At 49.0% G+C, this 9966-nt stretch overlaps 1 protein-coding gene across 2 annotated transcripts in view; it reads right to left on the minus strand.

The window, feature by feature from the left end:
* The window catches only part of LOC135510171 (Fc receptor-like protein 3), a 173592-nt gene that overhangs the window by 88809 nt on the left and 74817 nt on the right, over positions 1 to 9966 (minus strand). The window lies entirely within an intron of this gene.

Raw genomic sequence — 9966 nt, forward strand, 5'->3', positions numbered from 1 at the left:
GTTTTTTCGTCTTTCATTAAAAAAATATGTATTCACATCACGCTGCGCTTTGGTCTCCTCACTACGACATTTGTGACATTGTGATATTAATACATGTTACTTTAATGACGACGAAGAAACACATAAACAAACTACAAAAAAACAACAAACCGAACGTAAAGCTAAATATAGTGCTGCCACAGACAACAACACAGACTATAACCCATGAAATACCCAAAGAAGATGGCTGCCTAAATATGGTTCCCAATCAGAGACAACGATAAACAGCTGCCTCTAATTGAGAACCAATCTAGGCAACCATAGACATACATAAACACCTAGATAGTGTCCAACCCCATAAACATACAAAACCCCTAGACAGTACAAAAACATATACATCACCCATTTCACACCCCGACCTAACCAAAATAATAAAGAAAACAAAGAATACTAAGGTCAAGGCGTGACAGGTGCTTTGCTTTCATTGTTGCTACAAAAGGAGGATTTGGCTCTTAAAAAAATGGCGACCTATTGCATTGCTGTTTGCAGAATATAAAATTATATGTCTCTCAAACTGGTTGAAAGAATATCTGGGTCTGTTGATCTACAAGGACAAGTCTTACTGTGTACCTGACCGTTCTATAGTTGATAACTTAAATATTTAACCTTTATTTAACCAGGTTGAGATCAAGTTCGATTTTACAACTGCGACCTGGCCAAGATAAAGCAAAACAGTGCGACACAAACAACACAGAGTTACACATGGAATAAACAAACGCACAGTCATTAACACAATAGAAAAGTCTATATACTGTCAGGACCCGGTTACGAACCTGGGTCTCCGGAGTGAGAAACAGTCACTTAACCAACTGAGCCACGAATAGTCAGCAGAACCCAGAAGATGAGGCAGACACAGCAGTACTTAAGACGGTGTATTTAATAAAGTAAAAAGGAGAAGTCCTTCAATACAAAAAATGGCAAATCCAAAAGGTGGTAGGAATAGCACAAAAAAGCCTCAAGAGATACTCAAAAACAAAAACAGAATTCCACAAGCGCATCCACAAGAATACACAGAACACTAGGGCTGGGTGCTAACATACAAACACAGAGCACAGAACTGAGGGAAACTAAGGGTTTAAATACAATCAGGGGAAAACGAGGCACAGGTGCAAATAATAATGGGGAACAAGGGAAAAAACATAAGGTCAAAAAGCACAATGGGGGCATCTAGTGACCAAAACCCGGAACAACCCTGGCCAAATCCTGACAGAATCCCCCCTAGGAACGGCTCCTGACGTTCCTACCAGCTCTCTCAGTGTGGAGGGCCCTGAACTGACGAATGAGGTCAGGGTCCAGGATGTCTTTGGCAGGAACCCAGGAGCGCTCCTCGGGACCGTAGCCTTCCCAGTCCACCAGATACTGCCAGGACCGCTGCACCCGGCGGGAATCCAGTATCCGATGGACGGTATAAGCCGGCTGGCCTCCAATGACACGAGGCGGAGGGGGAGGTCTGTCTGCCGGGACAAGGGGAGAAAAAACAACAGGTTTTAACAATGAAATGTGAAATGTGGGATTAATCTTAAGGGATCTGGGTAAGTGTAGGCGATAAGAAACTGGGTTAACTCTCCTGGCAACCTTGAAGGGACCGATGTATTTTTGGGACAGCTTGCGAGACTCCACCCGTAGAGGTAAGTCTCTTGTGGAGAGCCAGACTCTCTGGCCGGGGCGCAGGGTAGGCCCGGGACGGCGACGTCTGTTGGCTTGTTGTTGGTACCTCTGTGAGGAACGCATAAGATTAAGACGGGTCTTCCTCCACATAAGCCGACAGCGTCTGACGAACTTCAAGGCTGAAGGCACTCTGACTTCTGCCTCCTGGTCCGGGAACAATGGAGGAGCATAGCCAAACTGACACTCGTGCGGGGACATACCAGTGGAGGAGGAGCGCAAGGTGTTGTGCGCGTATTCGGCCCAAACAATAAAGGATGACCATGTGGACGGGTTGTCACGAGTCATACATCGGAGGGTGGTTTCCAGCTCTTGATTCATCCTCTCTGTTTGGCCGTTGGACTCCGGATGGTACCCTGAAGATAGACTGGCAGAAGCCCCCATGAGTTGGCAGAAGGCCTTCCAAAACCTTGAGGCGAACTGGGGACCTCTGTCAGAAACCATATCTTGAGGAATGCCGAAGACTCGGAACACATGATTAATTACCAACTCAGCCGTTTCCTTGGCAGAAGGTAACTTAGTCAGAGGGACGAACCTGGCTGCCTTTGAAAACCTGTCGATTATGACTAGGATAGTAGTATTGCCATGGGATGGAGGAAGTCCAGTAATAAAGTCCAATGAGATATGGGACCAGGGTCTGTGGGGAACAGGTAAAGGGTGAAGGAGTCCTTGAGGGCGGAGGTGAGAAGATTTGCCCTGGCAGCACACGGGACAGGCATTGACGAAAGTGGCAACGTCTTCTCTTATGGTAGGCCACCAGAACTTACGCTGGATGAACTCCAAGGTGCGACCTACGCCCGGATGACAGGTGAGGTGAGAGGAGTGCCCCCACAGAAGGACCTGAGTCCTCACTGCCTTGGGGACAAACAACCAATTGGCAGGACCTCCTTTCGGTTCGCTAGCTTGAGCACGTCTCACGGTATCCTCAACTTGCCACGAGATCGGAGCCACAATCTTAGCAGCAGGAAGGACAGGCATGTCCGTGTCATCTCGAATGGCAGGAGCGTAGACTCGGGACAGGGCATCCGGTTTGAGATTCTTCGACCCGGGCCGATAGGTGAGGATAAACTGGAATCGATTGAAGAAAAGAGACCATCTAGCTTGTCTAGAGTTCAACCGCTTCGCCTGCTGGATATACTCCAGATTTTTGTGGTCCGTAAGCACTTGAAACGGGTGAGAAGCCCCCTCGAGCCAGTGTCTCCATTCCTTCAATGCCATCTTAACCGCTAGGAGTTCACGATCCCCCACATCGTAGTTCCTCTCAGTCGGGGTAAGCCGGTGTGAGAAGAAAGCGCACGGATGAAGCTTCTTGTCTTCACCCCTCTGAGACAGGACAGCTCCAACACCAACCTCTGATGCGTCTACCTCCACCACAAATGGTTCATCCGTAGTCGGTAGTATCAGGATGGGAGCAGAGAGAACGCGCTGCTTGAGTCCTTGGAAGGCCGTCTCAGCTTCTCTTCCCCACAAAAACCTTGCATTGCCACCCTTGGTTAAAGCTGAGAGAGGGGCTGCCACCAAGCTGAAGTTCTTGATGAACTTGCGGTAAAAGTTTGTGAAGCCCAGGAAACGCTGAACTTCCTTAACGGATTTGGGGGTGGGCCAATCCGCTACCGCCCCTAACTTCCTGGGGTCCATTTGGACTCGACCGGGTTCCACTACAAATCCCAGGAATTGTACTCGGGATGAATGGAATTCACATTTTTCCGGCTTAACGTACAGATGGCTGTCCAGGAGGCGTTTGAGTACTTGTCTGACATGCTTAGTGTGTTCTTGAAGGGAGCTCGAAAAGATGAGGATGTCATCCAAGTAAACGAACACAAATATGTTAAGCATATCCCTAAGCACATCGTTTATGAGCGCTTGGAACACCGCTGGGGCGTTGGTCAGGCCGAAGGGCATCACCAAGTATTCATAGTGACCAGTAGGCGTGTTGAAAGCGGTCTTCCACTCGTCACCAGGTCTGATCCGCACAAGATGGTATGCGTTCCGCAGGTCAAGCTTAGTGAAAACAACTGCTTCCTGGAGCAGCTCGAAGGCTGTGGCCATAAGGGGTAGCGGGTAACGGTTACGGCATTGAGTCCCCGGTAGTCGATGCAAGGACGTAATCCACCGTCTTTCTTGGCCACAAAGAAAAACCCTGCTCCCGCCGGGGAGGTGGATGGACGCATGAGGCCTGCTTCCAGAGCGTCCTTGATGTAGGTATCCATAGCAGCTCGTTCGGGTGGAGATAGGGAAAAGATCCGACCCCTGGGGGGCAAGTGCCCGGAAACAGGTCGATGGGGCAATCGTAAGGTCTATGGGGTGGTAGCATGGTGGCCCTCTGTTTGCTAAACACCAGTTTGAGGTCATGGTAACACTCGGGAACTCGGGTCAGGTCGATGGATTCTAAAGACTCGGGAGTAGAACTCGGGAATTCTGGAAAATACAAGTAGCTTGGCACGTAGGACCCCGCTGCTTGATAGTGCCCACAGACCAGTCGATGTGAGGGTTATGGCTGTGAACCCAGGGGTATCCAAGGACGAGAGGGAACTCGGAACAGGAGATCAAATGAAAGTTCATCAATTCCTGGTGTTGTGAAACTGAAAGTCGCAAGGAGGTAGTGACATGAGTGACAAGTCCAGATCCCAAAGGGCTTCCATCCAATGTAGTGACCCTCATGGTTCACTTAGAGGTTCAGAGGGAACGCCATTCTCCTTCGCCCAGACACCATCCATGAAGTTACCTGCGGCTCCAGAGTCTACCAAGGCTTGAAGGTGAAGCTTGTGGTTGTCCCAGGAGAGGGTGACTGGAATGAGCAGACGGGAGTTGGACGGATGGGAGGAGGTTATGTTTCCCGTTACAGTTCCCCCCGGTCTGTACGGGACAGAGCGTTTCCCTGGAGCACGGGACACGTGGAACGGAAATGGCCCGGTTTGCCGCAATATAGACAGCGTCGCTCCCTCATCCGGCGGTCTCTCTCAGCCTGGGAGATGCGTCCAATCTGCATGGGTTCCGATGGAGCCAGCGAGGATAAAGGTGGGGACTCGGAGCTGGGACTGATAGGGGCTAGAGGTCTACGGTTGAGTTCTCTCTCTCAGACGCTGGTCAATGCGTGAGGCCAACTTGATCAGGGACTCGAGATTGTCCGGTGGTTCCCGAGTGGCCAGTTCATCTTGGATAGTGTCGGAAAGGCCTTTCAGAAAGCACACCGTGAGCGCCTCGTTGTTCCAGCCACTTGCTGCTGCCACCGTGCGGAACTGGATGGCATAGTCCGTCACGCTGCGCCAACCTTGGTGGAGAGTCAGGAGCTGTTTGGCTGAGTCAGAACCACTGCTTGGGCCTTGAAACACTCGTTTGAATTCCTCAGCAAAGGCAGAGTAGCTGGCACAGCAGGAACTATGGGCATCCCACACAGCAGTAGCCCAGGCCAGGGCTTTTTCCGACAGCAGGGTGATGATATAAGCGATCTTAGACCGGTCGGTGGGAAACTACGAGGGTTGTAGCTCAAAGGAGAGAGAACATTGGGTGAGAAACCCTTTACAAGCACTTGGATCACCTGAGAACCGTTGGGGAGGTGGAAGATGAGGTTCAGCCAGGGGGTTAACTGCCATGGGTACGTGAATCTGAGGTACTGGGACGGGAACTGTTGCCGGGGTAAGTCGATCAGATATTTGCTTAATGGAAGTCAGCATCTCCGACAGAAGATGAGAATGTCTAGCCATTAAGGCCTCTTGCTGAACCAGGGCAGCTTCGTGGCGTTGGACAGTCTCCTGGTGGTGGGACAGCATGGCAAAAAGGTCCTGGGAACTGCCTGCCTCTGGGTTCATTTTAGGCTCTGTGTTTCTGTCAGGACCCGGTTACGAACCTGGGTCTCCGGAGTGAGAAACAGTCACTTAACCAACTGAGCCACGAATATTCAGCAGAACCCAGAAGATGAGGCAGACACAGCAGTACTTAAGACGGTGTATTTAATAAAGTAAAAAGGAGAAGTCCTTCAATACAAAAAATGGCAAATCCAAAAGGTGGTAGGAATAGCACAAAAAAGCCTCAAGAGATACTCAAAAACAAAAACAGAATTCCACAAGCGCATCCACCGGAATCGACAAGAATACACAGAACACTAGGGCTGGGTGCTAACATACAAACACAGAGCACAGAACTGAGGGAAACTAAGGGTTTAAATACAATCAGGAAAAACGAGGCACAGGTGCAAATAATAATGGGGAACAAGGGAAAAAACATGAGGTCAAAAAGCACAATGGGGGCATCTAGTGACCAAAACCCGGAACAACCCTGGCCAAATCCTGACATATACAGTGTGTGTGCAAATGAAGATTTGGGAGGTAAGGCAATAAATAGGTCGTCGTGTCGAAATAATTACAATTTAGCAATTAAACACTGTAGTGATAGATGTGTAGAAGATGAATGTGCAAGTAGAGATACTGGGGTGCAAAGGAGCAGAAAAAAATATATATATATATATTTATAAATAAATAACAATATGGGGATGCGGTAGTTGAATGGGATATATTCAGATGGGCTATGTACAAGTGCAATGATCTGTAAGCTGCTCTGAAAGCTGATGCTTAGTGAGGGAGATATGACTTTAGTGATTTCTGCAATTCATTCCAGTCATTGGCAGAAGAGAACTGGAAGGAAAGGCAGCCAAAGGAGGAATTGGCTTTGGGGGTGACCAGTAAAATATACCTGCTGGAGCACGTGCTACGGGTGGGTGTTGCTATGGTGACCAGTGCTACGGGTTTCTAATAAGAGACTTTTTAGACATTTGTAAACTGTCTGATGTGAACCTTACTTTGGATCAGGAGAAAACAATGAAAGGGTTTGGGGATTTTTTATTTATTTTTTATCTTGGATGAGTTTACTGTATGCTGGGGCCTCATGTATGGTGAAGGTGGGGGGTGGTTTGAGCTGCCCCATCCCTGTCCAAAGGGGCATCAGGCAGGGATGACCAATTTCAGGACAGTTATATTGACTGGCAATTGAACCAATGCTTTGCTTTTTAAGAGTGAGGCTTACTGGTTTCTCTGTGCCAGGTGTAATGAAGGGTCCCACGAGAGCAATGTCTGCATATGCAGATGACATGACCGTTTTTATTACAGGGGTGAGGATGTTAAGATTCCCTCAAATGCTTTAAAGAGTTAATTTGGAAAATAGTGATTCACTGTGGGCTGGGTCCACTCCATGGTTACCAGGGGGGCTTCAATGGGGCAGAGATGGGATGAAGACTTGGGTGTTTCTCTTCGCTCTGATGTCTTACAAAAAATAACTGGGTGGGTGTGGTGGAGAAGGTGTATGCCAGATTGTCTAGGTGGAAATGGGTGCTACCCCAGCTGTCTGATAGGGAAAGGGTGCTGGTAGCCAATCACCTAGCCTGATTTTACACCCACTGGGGGCCCTGATACAAGAGCTTAATCGGACCGTTGTCAATTTCTTCTGGTCTGGACAACATTGTATTAAAGCTGGTTCCTGTACCTGCCACTGCACGGGGTGGGCCTGGTGGACATTTCTTCTAGGATCATGGCTTTCCAGCTCTAAGCAGCCGAGAGACTGTTGTACAGTGACGGTTCTAGCTTGGTGGATAGAGCCTACACATTGATGAGGAGTGACAAGCACATTTTCCTCTTAAAGCAAGAGGGGGGTGATTTGTATAGCCTGACTGCATTCTATGAGTCTGTTATGCAGGCTTGGAGAGTTTGACATATCCCGTAAGGCCGGCACGACACCAGGGAAGTGGCCTTTTGAAGAGTCTCTTTGTCATAACACTGTCATCCAGTCCCATGCTATGGGTTCAGCCAGCCTACATTCATGCCTGTTAGGTGTGGGGTGTACCAAGCTGGGTTATCTGATGCGGAGCAGGAGCAGATTGTTGGAGGAGCTGGGAGAAAGAGCAGGGATCCGATCATCTCCACAAATGAGGAAGGTCGTCGCTGAGGTCTGTGACTCCTTGCCAGTACTTCATTGGCAGTATGTGACTGATACTTCCAATTCTGATTGATGAACGGAGGGTCTGGATGATGTGTTCCCTGCACTGATTGTTAGTGCTGCAGCTTGGGCATTAGAGGAGGACGGCGGGGTCTGGATGACGTGTTCCCTGCACTGACTGTTAGTGCTGCGATGGGGGCATTAGAGGAGGACGGAGGGTCTGGATGACGTGTTCCCTGCACTGATTGTTAGTGATGCGATGGGGGCATTAGAGGTGGATGGAGGGTCTGGATGACGTGTTCCCTGCACTGAATGTTAGTGCTGCGATGGGGGCATTAGAGGTGGATGGAGGGTCTGGATGATGTGTTCCCTGCACTGATTGTTAGTGATGCGATGGGGTCATTAGAGGTGGACGGAGGGTCTGGATGACGTGTTCCCTGCACTGACTGTTAGTGCTGCGATGGGGGCATTAGAGGTGGATGGAGGGTCTGGATGATGTGTTCCCTGCACTGACCGTTAGTGCTGCGATGGGGGCATTAGAGGTGGATGGAGGGTCTGGATGACGTGTTCCCTGCACTGACTGTTAGTGCTGCGATGGGGGCATTAGAGGAGGACGGAGGGTCTGGATGATGTGTTCCCTGCACTGACCGTTAGTGCTGCGATGGGGGCATTAGAGGTGGATGGAGGGTCTGGATGACGTGTTCCCTGCACTGATTGTTAGTTGCTGCGATGAGGGCATTAGAGGAGGACGTGGGGATGTTGCTCTCCTTCCATACCCCGGAGCTGGGGGAGTTCAAGGCGGTGGGGGAGTTCAAGGAGGTGGGAAAGAAGGGCATGTACATAATGTGTAAAAGTGTCCCGTGCTTCTTCCTTGGAAGGGGTAAAATCGAAGAGGTGGGCGGGTGTGTTTGGTCCAGCTGCCTCCCCAAAAGGCTTTTTGTGATCATTATACAACCGCCTATTTAAAAGAGCTGACCTACAATGGAGGATAATACATGGAGCCATAGCCACTAATATGCATCTGGTACACCTGGATCCTACAGTAGGGGAAGGCTGTCCATCCTGCATCTGGTACACCTGGATCCTACAGTAGGGGAAGGCTGTCCATTCTGCATCTGGTACATCTGGATCCTACAGTAGGGGAAGGCTGTCCATTCTGCATCTGGTACACCTGGATCCTACTGTTGGGGAGGGGTGTCCATTCTGTGCTGAGTCTGAAACTCTGGCACATCTGTTTTTACTGTGTCCCAGGTTGGTCGGGATGATTGACCTGATCACTTCTTGGTTCTCAGCATTGGGAGAGGTTTGCTCTTCCCAACTGTATGTATTTGAGCCAAAGTACAGGTTTAGTCAAAAGGGTGTAGTTGTGTTGCTTAATTTTGTGTTTGGGGCAGCAAAATTAGCGATATGGAAGACCTGTAAGAACAGTATTCGGGGACAGGGATGTGGTGGGAATGCTGGAGGGAATGTTGGCAGCGAGACTGAGGGTTGAGTTTGCCTATTATAAACTTGTCAACAATATTGATCTGTTTATGAGTATGTGGGGTATTCAGAGGCTGTTGTGTTTAGTTACTGTGGAGGAGTTGGAGTTGTGTTTTTAAATGTGTAACTATGGTTTTTTATGAGTATTTATTGTGTTGTGGTGACACGAATATTACCGAAGGTGGCTCCCCTTCTTGTTCGGGTGGCGCTCGGCGGTCATCGTCGCCGGTCGACTAGCTGCCACCGATCCTTTTTTTCCTTGTTCGTTTGGTTTTGTCTAATTGGTTTCACCTGTTCATTGTTTGGTTGTTAGGGTGGGGTTATTTAAGTTTGTTCATCCCGCTTCTGTTTGTGCGGGCTTGTTTTTCTGTATTTGTGAGAGGTGTTATTGTTTGTTTCTCGTTGTCCTGGTAAGGGTACTATATTGTTTTTATTGTTACGCCTGTTTGGGTATACCATGTGGGCTCCCAGACCTAAAGATCTCTGTCTCTCTGTCTCTCTGTCTCTCTGTCTCTCTGTCTCTCTGTCTCTCTGTCTCTCTGTCTCTCTGTCTCTCTGTCTCTCTGTCTCTCTGTGTCTCTGTGTCTCTGTGTCTCTGTGTCTCTGTCTCTCTGTCTCTCTGTGTCTCTGTGTCTCTCTGTCTCTGTCTCTGTCTCTGTCTCTCGTGTGAGAAACAGTCACTTAGTAAACTGAGGGTTTAAATACATTCAAGGGAAATGAGGCACAGGTGCAAATGATAACTAGAACAAGGTTAAAACAAAAGGGTCAAAAAAAAGAAGCACAATGGGGGCATCGAGTGACCAAAACCTGAACAATCCTGGCCAAATCCTGACTCTCTCTCTCTCTCCCTCTCTC

The sequence above is a fragment of the Oncorhynchus masou genome, chromosome 23 (genome assembly GCF_036934945.1).
Source record: "Oncorhynchus masou masou isolate Uvic2021 chromosome 23, UVic_Omas_1.1, whole genome shotgun sequence".
Taxonomy (NCBI): domain Eukaryota; kingdom Metazoa; phylum Chordata; class Actinopteri; order Salmoniformes; family Salmonidae; genus Oncorhynchus; species Oncorhynchus masou.